The 21,691-nt window shown below is 35.1% G+C and overlaps 1 protein-coding gene across 3 annotated transcripts in view; it reads left to right on the forward strand.

The window, feature by feature from the left end:
* LOC129940117 (protein sprint) overlaps positions 1 to 21,691 on the forward strand; it is a 534,823-nt gene that overhangs the window by 203,994 nt on the left and 309,138 nt on the right. The gene's annotated exons all lie outside the window — the stretch shown is intronic.

The following is a 21,691-nucleotide window of genomic DNA, read 5'->3' on the forward strand; positions in this document are numbered from 1 at the left end:
TATCGAAGTTGGATGGTATAAAACAAAAGTGACTGAATATATACCAAATCCAATGAGATGCCGTCAATGCCAGCTTCTTGGCCACACCATTAGATGGTGTAAAAAATCACCTTCTTGTGTGAACTGCAATCTCCCTCCACATGAAAACCTTGAATGTACCCGTACCATGTGCGCAAACTGTCAAGGTCCTCATCCAGCCTCATCAACAACCTGCCCCAGATATATACAAAATAAAGATATCCTAACAATAAAAACAAAAACCAAATCTTCTCTAGCTGAAGCTAGACGAATTTATAAAGAAAGAAATCCACTTCAAATAGTCCCTAATTCCAATTTGTACTCAACAAAACTTAAAGAAAACAATAATATGACAGCTCGAAATTCGAAAACTTCCACATCTGTTTCCCAACCGTCTCCCATCCCACCAAACACAGAAAAAACAATAATCAATCTCCAAAATACAAAAACAACAATCGCTATTCCCCCTAACTCAACTAAAAACCACTCACTCAACAACAAAAATTCAAACAACACCAATATCCAATCAATACCAACAAATGAATCAAACTACTCTAAGAGTAGAATTCGCTCTTACTCTTCTCCCATAAACAGTCTTTTTGACAATTTACCAACAACCTCTCACACAGATCAAAATTTATACCCTATTATTCACTCACTCTTAAATTCCTCTGAACCAGAGGATTGTGGTTGTGATCACGATGGCGACGTTTAATTACAACAATAATAACCCTGATTTAGACTCTGCTGACCGAGTCTCGAATCATCATCGCTCTCCCGTGAGCGATGATGCTTCGACATCCGATCAGCAGAGTCTAAGAAATGAACAAAGAAACATTGCCAACACAAATTTCTTAAATCAAAATTCAATAAACAATGTAAATAGATTTAAATACCAAAACCCACCCAGTTTAAAAGTTCTGCAATGGAACCTAAACGGGTATTTTAATAACCTTCATGAACTACATTTACTTATAAACGAACATAAACCTGCAATAATCGCTCTACAAGAAACGCACATAAAAACTCCAGAAACAATAAAACCACCCAAAAATTACACCTCTTATTTTCACCCCAAGGTCAATAATTATGCTAAACAGGGTACTGCATTACTCATACACAACTCGATACCACACAATCAAATTTGTATCAACTCCCTTATATCAGTAGTAGCAGTAGAAGTTCATCTCAGAATCAAAATTACTATAATCTGTATTTATATTCCTCCTAATCAAAGCTTCACAAGCTTTCAACTAGACGGAATTATCCAAAATATAAGCACGCCCATATTAATGATTGGAGATTTTAACGCCTGGAGCCCTCTTTGGGGATCTCCATCACTTAATACTAGAGGAAGAATTGTAGAAAATTTCCTATCTACATCAAATTTGTCTATTTTAAACAACGGCTCCCCGACACATTTTTCTACACATCGAACATTTACACATATAGACCTATCCTTTCTTACCTCCCAAATTACATTAAACGCTTGCTGGGAAACCCTTCCTAACTTACACGGAAGCAATCATTTTCCAATTATGATCAAAATACCAATAGATATCAGACACAAACCTATTAAACTTCAACCCAAATTCAAAACCAACAATGCGAATTGGGAATTATTTAAAAAGAAAAACGATGAATTTTTAACTTCACATCCAATATCCAATAATATTAATAAGGAAGCTGCATTAATCACAAAGTCGATAAGATATGCAGCTCATATGTCTATTCCTCAAACAAAAAATGCACAACACAAAGCCGTAATCCCGTGGTGGACTAAAGAACTTCAAAAACTTCGAACCGAGAAACAAACAGCTTTTCACCTCTTTAAAAGACATCCAACCGATATAAATCTTATTTCATATCGAAAGCTTAACGCTCTTTTCCGTAGAACAGCTAGAATCGAAAAGCAAAAATGCTTTGAACTGTTCACGTCCAACATAAACCCGAGCACTTCCACTAAAAAGCTCTGGGGCGATATAAAAACATTGACGGGGAACTTTACACCCCACACAATTAAAACTATATCGGAAGGCTTGCAGATTTTAACCTGTCCTTATCAAATCGCAGAACATTTTGCCAAAACTTGGTCAGATTATTCAAACGGCTCTGAATTCCATCCTAATTTTTTAATCAACAAAACTAATACTGCTACTGAGACAAACTACTCACGGCAAATTCCAGATTCCATAACTGAAAGCATTGACCTTCGCATCAATATGATTGAACTGAACTCTAGTTTAGGCTCAACAAAAGGAAACACACCTGGATTTGACAGGATCAACTACCAGATGCTAAAAAATACTTCACTTTCTTTTAAAGAAAGGCTTTTAAATTGTTTTAATGAAGTTTTCACTAAAGGAATCATACCTCAAATCTGGAAGACAGCCACAGTTGTTCCAATTCCTAAACCGAAAAAAGACCCCACCTCAACACAAGGATACCGTCCAATATCCCTTCTGCCCTGCACTGGAAAAATCCTTGAAAAAATAATTGCAAAAAGACTTTCTTGGTTCCTAGAAAAGAAAAATTTTCTTGATGTTAACCAAGTGGCTTTTAAACACAATAAAGATACCATGGACGCATTGCTGCATATCGACGAATATGTTACAACAGCTTTATCAAGCAAAAACCATATCTCGATTCTTTCAATAGATTTTGAAAAAGCTTTCGACCGGATAGGTATCCATATCATTTTAAATAAGCTGGCAAAATGGAAAATCGGTCCTAACATGTTTAAAACTATAAAATCATTTCTAAGCAACCGGCAATTTCGAATAAGAGCAAATGGAGTTTTCTCAAATGTCAAAAAACTGAAAAACGGAATTCCCCAAGGATCCCCGTTATCGGTTATATTGTTTAATGTAGCTTTCAACGACATCTCTGATATCTTAAAAAACATGAATTCTGTAAAATACTCGCTATATGCTGATGATCTTGTACTTTTCACTAAATGTAAGGACCTAGAAACAGTAAAAACATTATTCTTAAATGTTCTCGAAAAAATATACACTTGGTGCAATACGTCAGGTGCTAAGATCTCTTCAGGGAAAAGTACAATATTACATATTTGTAAAAAAACCAGTTGTACAAAAAATATTGATCTTAATTTTAACAATACTAACATAACTAATAAGTATCTTAAGATCCTTGGTCTTTATTTTGACTCAAATTATAGTTTTAAAACGCATTGTCTAGAACTTAAGAAAAACCTAGTCACCAGATTAAATATTATAAAAGTACTATCATCTAAAAATAGCTTTTGTCATATAAACTCGCTTATAAATGTAACTAGATCTATTATCTTATCCAAAATCGATTACGGATTAGTTGTGTATGGCAAATGTTCTAAGTCAAATATGCAAGCAGTCTTATCACCATATCACGCAGCCGCCAGAATTAGTCTTAAGGCGTTCAGAACAACACCCATCAAGAACATCCTCACAGAAAGTGGCCTGCCAGCTATCACCCATCGGTTTGAATATTTGACGTCACTTTTAATAGCTAAGATTGCAACATCACAAAATTCACCCATAATATCAGATGTGAACAAAATTTTATCCCGTAAAAAAACGAGCAAACTACCTTCAACGTTATCAAATGCTGTCACCGCCTCTCAAAAAATGAATATATCACTTTCAATCAATGGGCAAGGATTACGATCAATAAAATTTCCTCCATGGTTGATACCACAAGAATCAATTATCACTGAAATCGCTTCATTTCCGAAAATCACAACAAATCCAACTGTTTATAGACACATATTCAAGAATATCCAAGAAGACTACTTCCACTGGAACTTTATCTACACAGATATGATAAGGGAGACATTCAAGCCAAAGGGTTATTACCTGAATTTGCATCTGTATACACAGCCGAAGCTGTAGCAATCTTACAAGCTGCAAACCAACATCAAGGTAAAAAAACTCTCATTTGTTCGGATAGCCTTTCCACAATCAATGCCATTCAAAACATCGACAATAAAAACGCAACCATACAAATTATACGGGACAAGCTTATAGCCAACAAAAGAACCCTCAAACTAGTTTGGGTTCCTGGGCACGCAAAAATCCCAGGTAATGAATTTGCAGACAAAGCAGCACGAATCGCGTCAAGCGAACCTCTTCTTACTTTCTCAGTCAACAACAAAGAAGACATCAAGAAAAGGATACAAAACATTCATCGAAATAAAGTTGAAGTTGAATGGAGTGGATATACTCATCATTATTCAAAAATTAATCCAAGAGGTGCACGCATCATATATCCAACAACTGTATCAAACCGAATGGTGAAATGCTTTCTTCGACTCAGACTTGGACACACTCTGGCTACAAACAGCTATCTAATTAGTAAAGAAACCCAACCGAACTGCAAATTTTGCCATAACAACTCGCCTTTTACAATTCAACATTTTATTTATGATTGCCCAAAAATTAAACAAACTTCAAGAACCTTTTTCAATGACACTAACTTATGTGATATACTATCATCTCCTTCAGAGTTAAACATTAAACATACATATCACCTACTAACTTCTCTTCAACTAGATACATTTATTTAATTTTTTTTTTTAAACTAGCTGAAAGCCTGGTGGCTATGGCTTTATAATAATTAAGTTAATATGTAATTTATTATATGTTAATTAATAATAAAATAAAAAAAAAAAAAAAAGAGTTTGAAATATTGTGTGTTCACCGGCAAAAGTAGAGTATAACTTTAAGCTAAAAGCTAAAAGTCTCTAACATCAAAACGAAAGACCGTTAGATGCAAGCAACATGTTAATTTTTTTTGTAAGAATTTCCGTTCTTAAAATAATTGACAATCTAATAAAATGTGATCAGCACTGCTATTTTTATGAACACAACTTTGTGTACGTCAGTAGCTTCTAAAACAGAAAATTTATAAAATGAAATTGAGCGAGATATTTCACTTTTCTGTGACCAACATCGTTTTCACTGATATTTTCCGGCATTTCAAAAAAGTCAATAGTGTCTTACGCTGCCAAGCTGCGGTTTTGAAGGAGCAATACTTCGAATTTGTTGACAACTCAACATATGATCCTGATGAACGTTAGGGACATGCCTCGTCTTCAAACTTTTCTTGGCCTTCTTTAAACAAAATGTTTTAGTCATAAACTCTTGTTTTCGATACAGCTTGTTCACTAAGGGCGTTTTGAACTTAATTGTTTCAGTTATTAAAAAAATATATAAAATAACATTTAGCTGCTAAAAAAAAATAATATGTCGAAGTTATTTTGGCACAGATATTAGTCAAAATAAATATATTCGTCCCTTTCGGAATCCCGCTAATTAGGTTACGAAACAAAGTATGACCGCCATTTCTACTTACCTACTTATTAACCAGTGTCAAAAAGTTAACCAATATTCGTTTCAAACAAATAGTTTTGAATTTCCACATATACGCACATAGGTACCTAAAATATATTTTTCATCTCATCATCAATTTGTTTTAAATTCAATATTAGATGTCTATGGACATTTAAACCAAAAGCAATTTAAATATTTTGAAATCCGCACTCATTTTCCGATGACATTTGCACAAAATACTTCTCGACTCATTTTTTGAAATACGATAATTGTTTCGAACAAAAGCAATGAAAAAAGTTTCCTACAGAACGAAAAATAGAAAAGGAATAAATAAATGAGAAAAAATATGCAAATGACTGTAAAATTAATTAACCCAAGACTTGCATGTGTAGCTCAACTCAAAACAGCCTGCCATGCCAGCAGCGGTCTATGAAGCTACCGAAGCATGAAATTCGATAACTTGCGAGTTGACTGCAGCAGAAGCGCCTTTATAATGACAAATAGCACAGCGCAGCGATAGACGTCGTCGTCGATGGTAACGACGGGAACGATGAAAATGAAAACGGTTTTTATTTTTCCTACTTCCCTGCTTTAGCCCTCAGCGTGTTCTTTTTCTATCGAGTGCACTGTCTGTCTATAGTGTGTCATTAAAAATGTTGCGGTATTAGGTATGTCATGCCTAGCGGTAGGCAAATACATGAACTTCAACGTCAGATCTCCCAGCAGCCAGCATTACCAGCGCCAGCAGCAGCAGCTTTACGTAGCGTTGTTGTCTCGTGTCAATTTGATGAGGTTTTTAATTGCGCACAGTTGCATTCGCATTGCACTGCAGTTGAAGTTGATGACCACAAACGACACAACCACTGACTTTGCTTTGGTTTGACAGCAACAACAACAACAACAACAAAAACTTAAAGAAGAAATTTGTTCACTGTGAATGTTGATTGATTGGAAATCAGGTTCTACCGCATAAATGTTTTGACAGATGCGGGTTGGCACATCTACACCACACTACCTTACCTACGCGTATATGTCAAATCAAAACCAGCGGGTTAACGATGCAAATTGGATTCTTTTTCAACTCCCTCTGTGTGGATAGGGTTTATATGGTTTTCATTTGAGTTGTGCCACGTTTAAGTTTGGGGAATGAAAATGACAGTATTTTTGATTATTTTACGTTTACGGGGGAAAAATTGTCTAAGCGAATGTTGCGGCTTTTTGAAATTTGTTTTCAATTTTGATTTCATCTGCAAAGTACAAAAAGTAATGAAATACCAATCTTTTAAATATTAAATATTAAGAGGCTTTAGACTTTGAAAAACCTCAACAGAAGGATTTCCATGAATAGTTTCAGAGCAGATTTAGTGCCTGCTTTTTTCCCTTTACCGACTACAGTGACTAAAAGGCTGACGTTAGCAACGATGTAAACTTTCTATAAACCCTAGTTTCCGTTGCTGAAGCTTGCATCTTCTAATGGAATTATTGAAGAAACTCGCAACCATAATGCGTCTAGTTGCCGTTGCTGTTCGCCTTTTCTCCCATCATAAATAACCATATCCTTAAAATTTGGTGAAAGGGTCTTTCTGGGTTTTTGAATGTTGTGGTATGGTGGTTCCACCGTGAACTTCCTCCTTTGGTGCGCCATCTAAGTTATAAGACTTGCGTTCCGACGCAGCATCTCATCCAATAAACGCGATCATAACTCACGTAATAATCTTGAATAAATGTTATTGTGGTTTCGGTTGCTATTGCCGTTACCCTGGAAAAGGAATTTCAAGTATCCTTTTAGAACTTGAAAAAGCATCACCAAGGGACGACCGACGAGAAAAATTTCCCATATAATCCCCAAAAGTGTTTTGCCATAGGTATCCTATAGTCTTAGTCCTAGTCGTAGTCGTAGTCCTAGACCGCGCGCATCATTCTTCAAGATGAAACGTTCGTTATGTTGCTTAGAAACTAACACTTTGCCTTGTGTCTTCTCCGTTTTGTTTTTTCTCCATTCCTAACTTTTTATTTTTATTTGCTTTTTTGTTATATTACTTGAGACATGATTCAAGTTGTAAGGAGCAACTACAACCAACATAAAACCCTTCTCCACAGGGAGTAAGGATATTCCATTCCTTTTCTTCAGCTTCGTCTTTTTCTTCGTCGTTTCGTGGGTAAAGGTACTTTAAAGTGCAGTCAAAGCTGAACATCAATTTCATTATTATTAACAACCAAAAGAAAGAACCCAACAAAAAAAGTTTTGAAATTTTATTTCTTCATTTGAATTGTGATTGTTTCTTTTTTTCCGTTTTTTTTTTTGTTTTTCTTTCTTTGAGAAATGAATGAGGAAAAGTGTGTGGTAAACTAAAGAGAGGTGGAGGGAATAAAAAAAAAGTTAAATTGAATGAAAGTTCAGAATAAAGGGGTCCAAGGGGCTTTTTAAGGTTTTTTCTTCTTTCGTCTTAGATCTTGGGGGTATAGTATACAAATGCAATGCAAAAGGTATCTTAAATCTAATTATTCCTTCGAACTTTTGCGCATTATTCTTTCATAATGCTGAAAGAAACAAATTTGCATAGTAATAAAATTGCTATTTTCGATTATAGTATTGGGGGATTTTTAGTGCTTTTTGAAATTCCCATATTTGTATGTTTATCAAGATAACACGAGCTTAATCAAAATAAACAAAGTAAACGAGTTTACAGCTCGTGGAAATCCAAGAGTTAGGGACTTACAACTTTCAACCATACATGCTTGCGTGCAGAAATGAAAAGGACCTACAATTTTTGTATCTAATCTAAATGACTTATCCAAGGATTTGTCAATTCCCTGCAAAGGGTAGAACTGGTACAAAATGAAACTTGTTTGTGGCATAAGCAGGGATTGAACCCAGGCTTCTAGAATTACAGTCCTAAGAAAAATCACACTGCGGTACAGTTTTAAATTTTAGGAAATTAATGTTCGATAAATTTCCGTAACTGTCTTCAAATGCTGAAAGTCTTTTGAGAAGATGTTTTTGAAAAATACTGCTTTAGGCTAGTTTTTCATTAAAGAGATTGGCGCAAAATTATGTTGTTTAAAATTTTGCGTTATTAGTTTTTTTGGAATAAACCATCGTTTACTTGGTTTTTTATTAAAAGTTTATTTCAAACCTTTTTATAGTTATAAGTTTTGCAATCTTTCTGCCAACTTGACCCATGTATTATTTTTTAAACATTTCAAAACCTTAGATTTTTTTTTGATTAAACTGCGTAAGCTTTTTCATTTATTCCCCTCTGTGTGTCTCATTCCGATAGATGAAAAATTATAGCTTGTAAAGGGGAACAAAATAAAATGCCTTAGCTGAAGAGACAGTCTTTGCAAATATTCTGCTTGCTGTTGAGAAATTTCATGTTAGTCGCCTGTTGTAACAGAATACTTACTTATTGTAGTAAAAAGGCGTACAAACCAATAAGTGAATTTCAGTCTTCCATATTTAGAAGGTCAATCACAAACTTGGCAGTTTTTTTTTATCGAATCGATACTTTTTATAAAAATCGTAATTATCTATGTCAAAGGGGCCGGTTAGGTTTAAATAGAGCTTTTGTTTTTTCTTGTGTAGTTAGATTGCAACATTCAGCAAAATATCAAAACCTGTTGACATTTTAATTTTTGTTTTTTTTGAGTTTAGTTAAGGAAATACTAAGTCAGAACTTATATTAGGCTTAGTGCGCGCTACTCCAGATAGGTAAAAATGGCGATCTCAAAGCAACCTAGCCTGAGATCCAATTAGCGCTGTAGTGCGCCGTTTACCTCCAGATAGGCAGAGAATCTGAAATATCTTGGAGACTTTTTAAACAAAAATAACTAGGAAATTAAAGACTATTTTTTAGAATTCGAGGAAATCGAAATTAGTTCCAGAAGCCTCTGCCTTAAACTTAAGTCGAAAAAGTCAAAATTTTGAAGACTATCTTAACCAAATTCAACAAAAAAGTCTCATAATTGACCTTACTTACTTACTAACTTAGGAATCTTTCACACGAGAGTGTTTCGTCCGTACGGTTAAAATCCGTACGATTTTTTTCCGTACGGACTTTGTTTTCACACATAACGTATTTTCCCCGTGAATCGTCCTCGTTTGGTTAAATTTAAGATATTTTTCTTTAGTACAAGTGACCACAAAAACGACGAATAAAAATCGTCTTTTGTGAATGCGTTCTCGTAGTCACGTACGCCACTGACGACGGCACGGTCGCCGTATATTTCAGTCGTTGAGACGGTTGTTTTAAATCGTCCGTAGGGAAAAAACCCGTCTCCGTCCAGTGTGAAAGCTTTAGTTAATTTAATTAGTTTACTATCAATGCCTGACGGATAAAAACCGTGCGGATTTTAACCGTACGGACGAAACCGTCTCGTGTGAGAGAGGCCTTAAGGTGGCGCTACAGTCCGGAGGGGACCTGTGCCTCAACCAACATGCGACTCCAGCCAGCTCGGTCCCTAGCTAGCTGTCTCCGGTTTCGAACGCCAAGTTGGTTGAGGTCCTCTTCCACCTGGGTGCGCCACCTGAGTCGCGGTCTTCCGCTACTGCGCCGTCCCTTAGATATTGGATTCAAAGGCCTTCCGGGCTGGAGCGTTGATGTCCATTCACTCTACATGACCCAGCCATCTAAGCCGTTGGACTTTAATTCTGCTAACTAGGTCAGTGTTGCTGTACAGCCCGTACAGTTCATCGTTATATCTTCTCCTCTATTCTCCATCTATGCGTACGGGACCAAAAATCACCCGAAGAATTTTTCTCTCGAAGCATCCTAAGCCGCTCTTATCTTTCTTTGACGGGGTCCAGGCCTCTGCATATACTTGGTCTTGCCCTCATTGACCACTAAACCCATCTTCGTCGCAATGCTCAAAAACGCTCCACTGACATCACCCTTTGATCTTTCAAATATGTCAATATCATCTGGGTATCCGAGTAATTGGATGGACCTTTGAAAGATTGTGCCTCTAGTGCTCATTATTGACCTGATAATAAAAAAATAAGCTTCCTTAACTGTATAGAAATCGACTTTGCTTTATGGAAAAATAAAGCTATTAATATTACATCTTTTCAAGAGGTGACTGTTGGATTTAAAATGTGTATACATTTTCGTTAGTACCCCATTTATTCCATTTGTCAACCCTCCTTATATTAAAGGAATCCAATTAAAATTCTCAGACGAGGCCAAATACCTGGGTCTTGTCTTAGACAAAAAACTAAATTAGAAACGCAACGTACAGGAAAGAGTCAAAAAAGCTACTATAGCTATCTTTTCTTGCAAAAAGCTATTGGTAATAAACGGGGCTTACAACCCAGAACCACGCATTGGCTATACACATCGGTAATCAGACCGATTTACGTACGGTGTGGCGGTATGGTGGACTGCTTTAGAGAAAGGTATAAACAGGGATAAGTTAAATAAAGTCCAACGTTCAGCCTGCCTATGTATAAGCGGATCGCTTCGCACGACCGCGACCCCGTCTGCGGCACTGGACACCTTGCTCTACCTTACACCTCTTGACATATCTAGCAAACAAATAGCTACAAGCTCTGCTATTCGCCTCAATGCTTCGTCGCAGTGGACTAACAACAACATTGGCCACTCCGTAATTCTAAGGTACTTAGAATCAATTCCAAAGCACACAGACTACACCATCTCCCAACTACAATTCGACAGGAATTTCCAGATTTCTATACCTACCAGATCTTTTTGGGAGGATAGGACATTCTTGGAGGATGAGTCAATCCATTTTTACACAAATAGGTCAAAAACAAAAGAAGGGGTTGGTGGAGGTTTGTACTCTGAACGATAGGATTTTGATAGGCCGCTATCAAATCTCTGGACTCTGTCTCTACAAACTCTATAACAGTCCATAACTGTCGATCATCTCTAATGGAGATGGCACAACAGTTCAATATTCATCTTTGCTGGGTTCCGAGCCATAGAGACATTCCAGGTAACTGTAAGGCAGATGAACTCGCCAGGAACGGTACAGTACAGCCCATCCTACCACGTTTGGCAAGGACTGGCATACCAATCGCTACTTGTAAACTGCTGCTAATGCAAGACGCTGTGAGGAGGGCAGGCACCAGGTGGAACCAGATCACCACGTGTCAAGTCACAAAAAACATCTGGCCAACACTGGATTTCAAACGTTCAAGGTGCTTGCTCTCTCTAAGCAGATCGCATATAAGCTCGATAATAGGTGTCATAACCGGACACTGTCTAATAGGAAAGCACGCTACGAGACTAGGAGTATTCTCAAATGACTTTTGCAGAAGCTGTATGGACGAAGAAGAGGAAGAAACGGTTCTTCATCTTCTCTGCACATGCCCTGCTCTAGCTCGAAAACGCAAGAATTACCTAGGAGAATTTTTCTTTAACGATCTAAACGATCTAAATCATATCGGTATAATCAGCCTCTCACGTTTCGTAAGGGACTCAAGCTGGTTCCATTGAGCTTAGGAGGAAGCCTCAAGATTCATGTGGTATCACAATGGCCCATTAAACTGGCCTAAATGTGTCCGTTTCCATTTTGGACAGCCACTATAACCTAACCTATCCTAGTACCCCTGACAACAGTACTCGCACACAGGAATGATTGAGAGTTGTCAGTCACTAGGTTCTAGTTCTCAAACGGACTGTTGTGCCACCCAATTTATTTATTTTAAATCTAAAAATTGTCCAAAATTCACTTTAAGAGCACAAACATCCACTTCCGATAGGATTTTGAAATTTTATCAAGTTAATGTTGTCTCTAAGTATTTAAGGTTTGCAACAAATTTCAAACGTTAAATATGGGACTAAAAAATTGTTTCTTCTATAAAATGCAGAGCCAAAAAACCACTCTTCAATGCCTCATTACTAGTTTTTATTGTATACATTGTGGTGTTTCTATCTTCATTTCAAGCTGGTATCACAAGAATTTTTAGGTGGAAGGGATTTTGAAAGCACTCCAGACAATAGCACTTAATTAGCCCAAAGGTAGCCTTACATTTCTGCATCATTAGAATTCGTAATTCGATTTTAGTATTTCTAGCTTCACGGACGGAACTGAATTGTTCAACCCACTTAAGTTAAAATTATTAAATAGTGAAGAAACAAAAAAAAAGGACATTGAAATTTGGAAAATGGACAAATAACTATTCTCCTCAAAAAAAAAAAAAAAAAAAAACATTTACGATACCGAAAAAAGAATACTGAAATTAGGAGTTGTTTCTAATTCAAGGAAATTTGGAAAGAAGGAAGAAATGCAACAGAAAATATTGGTAATTTCTATCATCGATTTAAGCCACTTTGAGAACTTGTTTCAACTTATAAAAGAAGAGTTGAGGGAAAACGCAAAATTCCACATAGTGGTATAATATACCTCTTTTATATTTCGAAAGTTTTGAAAATTATATGTTATTGGAAAAACATGAACCTAGTTTTCTTTTGGCATGAATAATTCTTATACATTTGATTTTAAATAGTTAGAAACAAATTCCTTTTCAACCATTTATTTACAAAAATATATTGAAAATGAGTTACACTTGTTCAAACGTTTCTCATATCAAAAACGAGGCTTATGTATATTACTTACAATAGATTTCAAGACACATTAAAGTGTTTTACAACAGTATCAATTTCGTGAACTTTTGTTGTTGTCCTGGATCCTTAAGAGGAAGTGTTATTTTAATTATATCCTCTCACTGTCTCTAATTCACATCTAAATATTTCTTTCCATCTAATTGAACTCGTACCACTAACATTTGCTCACGTACAATTATTAATTGCTCCAGTCACACGAACAGAACTCTTGAATTCATTCACGACATAATATACCGGTATCCATGTTATAAAAGTACATTGCACCATGTAATTATTGCACATATCCGTTTGCCAAATAATAATCAACTCCTACCTCGTTTAAACACTTTTCTATAGCACGTTACGTACCTTAAGGAAAATACATGTTTCCTAAAGTTCAATTTGAGTCAAAACTAATTACCATTATTCCTCCCAATAGCAAAAGATGTAAGACATAAGCCTCCTCCTCTCGAGACATCGTTGTTTAACCTCGTTTTACAACAAATTTGATAGAGAAACAAAAAAAGCACGCGTTATATTGTGTTTTGAAGTTGAAGGGGGACTTATAGTTGTTGTTATAGCTTACCTATAAGCTACTGCACCTGGGAATGCACAGGCACAGACACAGGCACATTGCTTCATGTTAAAATAAAGGAAAATAAAATAAACACTTTTGTAGGTGGTTCTCTGTACCACCCACTTTCCTTCCGCCATTAAACAATTAATACAGTGGTATTCGAGATAATTCTTATAGCAATATTTTTGCTGACGAGAATTTTATCAGTCAATTTTAATCATCATCAAATGTTCCATGTGATATTACAAAACAATTGTCAAACAACAATTGGCTAGAAGGTTGACAGATAATTTGACACATAATGACATTTTAGGTGGATTGTCAAAGTTTTTCAATAACTGAAACGAGAATTGTATCAATTGATTTTGGAAAACCTTTAAGGTGCTGTTATTACTGGAAAATGAAATATTCAACTCAAGTTGTTATATAACAAACGTCAACTAACAAACTTGTCAATTAGTTGAAACATGTATTTTACGTATTAATGACATTTTAGGTGAATTTTATCAGTGGTCAAAATTGGTTCAATAATTGTAACGAGAATTTTGCTAATCGATTTTGAAAAACCTAGTGAATCAAAATATGTTCAACTCTTTTAGTAATATAACAATTGATCAACAATTTACCTCGTGATTTGACATATTAATGACATTTCAGGTGCATTGCCAAGTTTTTCAATAATTGTAACGAGAATTGTATCAATCGACTTTGGAAAACCTTTAAGGCGCTGTTATTACTGGAAAATTAAATATTCAATTCACTAGTTTTAATCATACATTTAGCATATTAATGACATTTCAAGTGAATTTTGGCAGTTGTCAAATTTTTTAATAATTGTTACGATACTTTTATCAATCGATTTTAAAAAATTTGCATGGTGTGGTTATCAAAGCAACTCATGTAGGGATGTAACAAATGTCAAACAAGAACTAAACTAGGGTGACATATAAATTTGACATTTCAGATGAATTTTTGTTAGATGTCAAATTGTCATTAATTGTAACTCAACCAATTTTGAAAAACCTTTAAAGCACTGTTTTGACTAGAAGATCAAATGTTCAACACATATAAGGATATAACAAAAGTCATACAACTCGTCCATAAATTGAAACAGAAATTTGACATATTAATGACATTTCAGGTGCATTTTTTAAATTGTCAAGTTTTTGAATGATTTAAACGAGAATTGTATCACTCGATTTTGAAAAGCCTTTAAGGCGCTGTTATTACTGGCAAATCAAATATTCAAGCCCAGTTCTCATATAACAAACGTCAACCAATAAACTTGTCAATTAGTTGACACATATATTTTACGTATTATTGTCATTTTAGGTGAATTTTGTCAGTGGTCAAATGGTTCAATAATTGTAACGAGAATTTTGCAAATCGATTTTGAAAAACTTCGCGAATCAAAATATGTTCAACTCATTTAGTAATATAACAATTAATCAACAATTTACCTCGTGATTTGACATATTAATGACATTTGAGGTTAATTGCCAAGTTTTTCAATGATTGTAACGAGAATTGTACCAATCGAATTTGGAAAACCTTTAAAGCGCTGTTATTACTGGAAAATCAAATATTCAATTCACTAGTTTTAATCATACATTCATATTAATGACATTTCAAATGAATTTTGGCAGTTGTCAAATATTTTAATAATTGTAAGGAGGATTTTGAAGATTGGGTTTGAAAAACTTTTAGAACGTTGTGTACATTAGCGAATCAAATTTTCAACTCAATGAGTGTCAAAACAAAACAACTAGCAAAAAGTTTGACACATACGTTTGACATATTAATAAAATTTCAGGTGTATTCTCTCAGTTGTCAAATTTTTCAATAATTGTTTCGATACTTTTATCAATGGATTATAAAAAATCTTCGTGGTGTGGTTACCAAAGCAACTCATGTAGGGATATAACAAATTTTGGAAAACCTTTAAAGCACTGCTTTGACTAAAAGATCAAATTTTAAACTCATATAAGGATATAACAAAAGTCAAACAACTCGTCTATAAATTGAAATAGAAATTTGACATATTAATGACATTTCGGGTGCATTTTTTAAATTGTCAAGTTCTTGAATGATTTTAACGAGAATTGTATCACTCGATTTTGAAAAACCTTTAAGGCGCTGTTATTACTGGCAAATCAAATATTCAAGCCCAGTTCTCATAAAATAAACGTCAACCAACAAACTTGTCAATTTGTTGACATATATATTTTACGTATTAATGACATTTTAGGTGAATTTTGTCAGTGGTCAAATGGTTCAATAATTGTAAGAAGAATTTCGCCAATCGAATAAGTTGACTCGTGATTTGACATATTAATGACATTTCAGGTGCATTGCCAAGTTTTTTTTAATAATTTTAACGAGAATTGTAGCAATCGACTTTGGAAAACCTTTAAGGCGCTGTTATTACTGGCAAATCAAATATTTAATTCACTAGTTTAAATCATACATTCATATTAATGACATTTCAGGTGCATTTTGTCAGTTTTCAAATTTGTCAACAATTGTAAGAAGAATGTTTTTCAATCGATTTGGAAATTAATCAACTTTTTATCTCATGTTGCTATATAACAAATGCCAAAGAACAACTGGTCAAAAGAATGACACGTAAATTTGACACATTAATGACATTTCAAGTTTATTTGTTCAGTTGTCAAGTTTTCAATAATTATTACGATCATTTTATAAATCGATCTGACGTTGTCTTTATTATTAGCAGATCAAAAGTTCAGCTCATGTAAGAATTTAACAAATGTCAAACAACAACTGAAATACGCTGAAACATGAATTTGACATATTAATGATATTTCAGGTCAAATTATTCAATAATTATACCGAAAATTGTATCCATCGATTTAAAAAAACTTCGCTGTTGTTCCAAGCGTATCAAATTGTCAACAACAACTGGGCCTATAAATTGACACATATGTACATTTATCAGCTGTCAAAATTTACTAGCGATTTGCTTGACGCTCTAGGAACCTTATTTGTGTACTCAATTTCCATTTCTTTGGGTATTCTGTCGGTATTTTTTTAACAGCACCGTAGACTCATAACTAAACTATTAACATCAATCGCAGCTTGGTGCATATAGCAGGAGCAACATTACCACAGCTGTCACAATAAGGAGAAGAACTTCCTTAATTAAAATCGGAAAGCAATTAAAGCACTAAAAGAAAACAAAAAATGAGATTGGAGACATCCACAAATTAAAGTAGGCCTCGAGGATAATTTGCGTTAATCTTTCTATTTCCAGCCAGGCCTGTCGTCTAGAAGTCTTCCACCTGCTTTGATTATTTACAGCTATGTATCTTCAATGTTGCGTTGATTGGATTGGGAATGTCAGGGATGGGATATGAAGATCTTCTCTTTCTCTAAACTCTAACTCGTTTTCCAACTCTGGGAAATTGTAAAATTTTATTGAGTCGTTAGTTTTTGCTAAGCTCTGATCTTGATTCGAGTTCCACTACATCTACTATGCTCGGGACCCGCACCCCGCACAACAATTATGATTACTCTCGGTCTCGATCTGAAATCGAGGAGTGAAAATCGTGCCTGTGCCTCAGCTGGAGACCCATCATCAGCAATCGTGACTCTGTCACTGTGACATTAGATGACAGAAATCTCGTATTTTTAAATGGACTCAACACAGTTTATTGTGTATAGTACACGATTGGTGCGCTGATGGTCGCGGCCGGGGCTCAAATAATGGACAGGGTAAGACGGACAGGAACGCCAAGGCTCCCGCTCCGTTGGCGTTGAATGGCATAGTGGTTGGTTGCTGCATGATTCAGTGCCATGGTGCTGCTTCGGCAACAAAATGTGTGCGATAATGCTAATCTTTTGTACAAGTAATAATAATAGCAAAACGTGGTGGAACATATAATTTGTTTCGCTTGTTTTTCCGCCACCCGGCGCGTCGCGGCGCTGCGGTACTCCCGCTCCAAAATCAATTCCAGTGCGACGGACAACTCGACGGAATATTTTGTTGTGTTTTGAAAAAGTGTATTGTGACTTGTGGAAGAATTCTGCAGAACTGCAGCAGACAGACAAAACACTTGTTTAACAATGAACTCTGCAGCCGCAGTGCAGTCACAACGGACGGAGAACGGACATCGTCGTCGAATGTTGATGGCGATAGTATCGTGCGACTTTAGCGCTGAGACTTGGGTCAGCTGATGGTATTGTTGTTAGCAGTCATGTGAATCATGTTGATTGACTATAGCCGGGGTGGTAACGTTAAAATATATGAACTTGTGAGTTCGATAAAATTTTGAATCTTGGTCCAGAAAAAGGCCAGTAAATGAATTCGTTGCGTTTGCAACTTCAAATTTTAGACTGTAAGGACTATTTGGAATCGTTGTAGGTTAGCTCTTTCACCTTTACCTTTTTCGATTGTTGTCATTTAAGATTTTATTTTCAAAAACCACTTTAATAATTGGCATATACATAAATGCATTGAAAGCTTAAAAAGTTGCATTGTTTGAAGCTTAGAAAGTTTGAATCTAGCTTAATGTTAACGTTGACTGACAGTGATGAAATTTTATTTGGCATAATTTGTTTCTTATAAAAATTCTGCTTTGATGTTAAAATACAACTCTTTCCTTTCATTGAAGGATAAAAGGGAAGGGAAAAGTGAAATTCTTTTATAACCCACTCACAAGTTGCATGCAATTTTATCAGTATTAAAATATAGAGGTATCAAAAACTACCACACTTTTTTCAGAAGTTTTTAACCCCTGTTTTTAAATCAGAATCAAAGCAAGAGGTAACAAACTACGGATCAATTTGCAAGTTATCTAGAAAAAGATATCAGTTTTCCAAAACGGTTTAGTTGATCGTAAATCTACGGCAACTAACTTAACTATCTTGGTGAATGGAATCATAAATGATGTAGAAAAAGGGTTTCAAAAGCACTTGAAAAAGTCAATCACAAAATTGAACTTGGACAAATTGGTTTCTTTGGGTATGTGTTCGTCACTTCTAACATGGTTGGAGTCTTACCAGACTAGAAAAGTTAATTGTTAAAATTAAAAACTTTTTTGCAATGATATTTATGTCTCATCAGGCGTTCCACAAGATAGCCATTGAGGACCTTTATTTTTTTTATATTTTCGGAATATATTCAAGGTATTTTCAAAGTTCTGATTCGGTTCTTTTTGCCGATGGTCTTAAAATCTATCGTATGATTACCTGCACTTTGGATAGTAGACTTCTGCTAGGGTGTTAAATTAGTGCAAGATAAACATTTTTCATTAGAAAGTTGAAAAATTGTCAAATACTATCGTGTTTCAGGATCCTTAACCGAATTATCTTTGACTTCAATATCAATAACTGTAAACTGTTATTTCTATTCCAAAAAATTGCTGACATTTTGAAGAAATAGAGGTTTTATTTGTTTGGTTCCGAATGAAAAACTTATAAAATTTGTGTTAAACATTTTGTTTCAATATAAAGTTTGGACTTGGCCATTTAATGTGAAGAACAATATCATTCAATGGCAACCTCGGTAAGATTACCAACATATCATTTTTTGGAGCAATTTCTTAACCACTTTTTTGTAAATTTTGGGCGGTATCTTTGTAATATCTTGTTGGTTAGATTAGATTAGATTTTAATAATTTGGTTAATGCAATCAATATGATGCAAGGCATTGCCGTGTTCTTGATTGCAAACTAAAAGTATAGCTTCATATAAATTAAAAATAAAGTGCAGTTTAAGAAAAAAAATTTGATGTCTATATTTAAGTGTTATTTTGCAATATGCATATAACTTTGTGACATCCATTTCCTGTAGATGGCTTATGATTTCAGTATTTGGAAGAAAGACACTGCCAAGGTCTTCTTATTTCTTTTAATATCGCACATCGTCCAACAAAATGAAAAACATCCTCGCACTCCTTCAAGTTGCACAGGTTGCATAAAATCAGTAGGTCCTCGCGGTGAGGAATGTGGTTCAGATTAAAAAGTTCTTCTCTTAGCCGAAACATGCACGAAATTTGTTCGATGGTATATTTTTTCACGGAAGTAGTTTTTTTTCCCGGAGATCGTAGTCTAGTCTACTGTAAAACATTCGGTGTTTTTGGTAGCTTTTCGCTTGCTCGGTGTATTGTGATCTTGAGGCTTCATCCAGACGAGCTATTAAGCGATACAAAGTTGGCTTCCAAGAGGCAAGGTAACTGTAGTTTATGTTAACTAGTTCTATCCAGTCTTTAAACCATCCAATTCGAGATTGGATTGTTTGAAGAACTACTTTCTTCGGGAGACGATAATTTGGCTTATCCAGAGCTTTGAGAATGTAATCAGCTGCAGCTTGAGTGTTTTCATAAATAAAGGCGATAAACCCGTTTCCAGCATGATCATGTATTTTAATGTACTTGAAGGAAGGTAGAAAATCCGTTTTATGTAAAATCTGAGCAGTTTTTCAACTTCTTTATATTTCCGACCTCCCCAAGCTTGAGCTGCAAAAACATAACTGATTCCGAAAAAGCTTCGAAAAACCTGAATTTCGCGGTATGCGTAAGTTCCTTATTATTAAAGCATTGCTTCTATAGTAAGTCTATAGCTGTTTTCGCCTTAACAAGTTTGTCAGTGAGATGTTTTTCCATGCTCAAGTTCTTAGTAAAGCAGACTCCTAGATATTTGTATTCTTTCACTAACTCTACTATTTCACCATTTTAGTACCATTCCTCACTTGCACCCGATCTTCCACCGCCATTCTTAAAAACCATCACTTTGGATTAATTTAAATTTACTACTAGGTTCCACCTTTTAAAATATTCAGCAAGTTTATTTATCATTCGCTGAATATCTTGTTGGTTTTTGATATGTCTAGGCTTCGGGGATAATTTGCATAAAAACGATCTTTTGGGAAGCATACAAATGAAATCTTGCGACGTCATCAAATCGTATGGTCCTCATGGTAGAATAACCAATTGATGCCGAAACGTGGAAATACGCGACCAGGAAACTTATAACGGAATGAAGCGAGTCATGTTGTGTGGCTTGTTAGTTCGTTTTGTTGAAATAACATATTATCCAAGTCCTGATTAGTGCCAAATACGCGGTAGTGAGATATTAGACAACTTCAAATACTATCAACGCAATGAAATCGATAAATTAGATTCATCACCAATACATACACTTTTAGCAGCAATATTTTCGACTGTATGATAAATAAGCCTTACGGTATCAGTAATACGTCTATTCTCTTGAAATTTCTTCAGGATTTAACGTTTGCTTGCGTAGTGAAACATTAACAAATTGCAAACATTAAATGGTTATTAGAGCACTTCAAATGACAGCTAGGTCTGACAGGTGTCAAATGCCAGCGTTACCAACATTAAATCACAAAATCATTAACAGTAAATTTTCATGTTTGGAGAAATGGAAGTAACAAACGTCACAAATGCTTACAACATGCAATAAATTCTATTTTAAAGTTAAGTAACTTGTATTAAATGTAGTACCCGTGCATCGGCTGTCATTCCAGAAATCTTGGGTCAATCCCTGCCTATGCCATATAGAGTTTTTTTTTTCACGGGTACTGCCTCTTGCAAGAAGTTGACAAATTCTCCAAGAGTAATTCTTGTCATTAAAAGTGCCTTCCCAAATTCGGGTTCGGCTTAAAACTGTAAGTCCCCTTCATCCCTGACAACAGTACTCGCACACAGGAATGGTTGAGAGTTGTAAGTAAATAGGCCCTACTTCTCAACAGACTGTTGCGCCACCCAATTTATTTTTTTAAAATTGTATTAAATGCAAGAATGATATTGTCAGAGGAAGACGTTTCAACATTACAGTTTGTGTTCTAAGGGTTCTTAAGGTTTTCAAGATCAAAATACGTTTGTTTGAAATTGTTTAGTCGAACGAAAAGTAACAGACCATATGAATAAAATAAATTTGGTGCTGCAATATTCTCCAGAAAACTATGTTACTCTTGGAAGATTTGTTTACGTTTATCGTGAAATATTGAAAGATATCGTCTTCGCAGAAATACATATATTGGAGGAAACATTGCCGGATTCCAGATAGAGTCTTCTAATACTTATACATTAGTAACTTTTACTTACTTTATTTTTTAAGACAATGACTTACAGACCCTTCTATAACTTGCATGTGATCATTGATTGATACATACAGTTTGAAGAAAAACAGATCCTTCGAGCTTATCTAAAGTGA

The sequence above is a fragment of the Eupeodes corollae genome, chromosome 1, assembly GCF_945859685.1.
Source record: "Eupeodes corollae chromosome 1, idEupCoro1.1, whole genome shotgun sequence".
Classification (NCBI taxonomy): domain Eukaryota; kingdom Metazoa; phylum Arthropoda; class Insecta; order Diptera; family Syrphidae; genus Eupeodes; species Eupeodes corollae.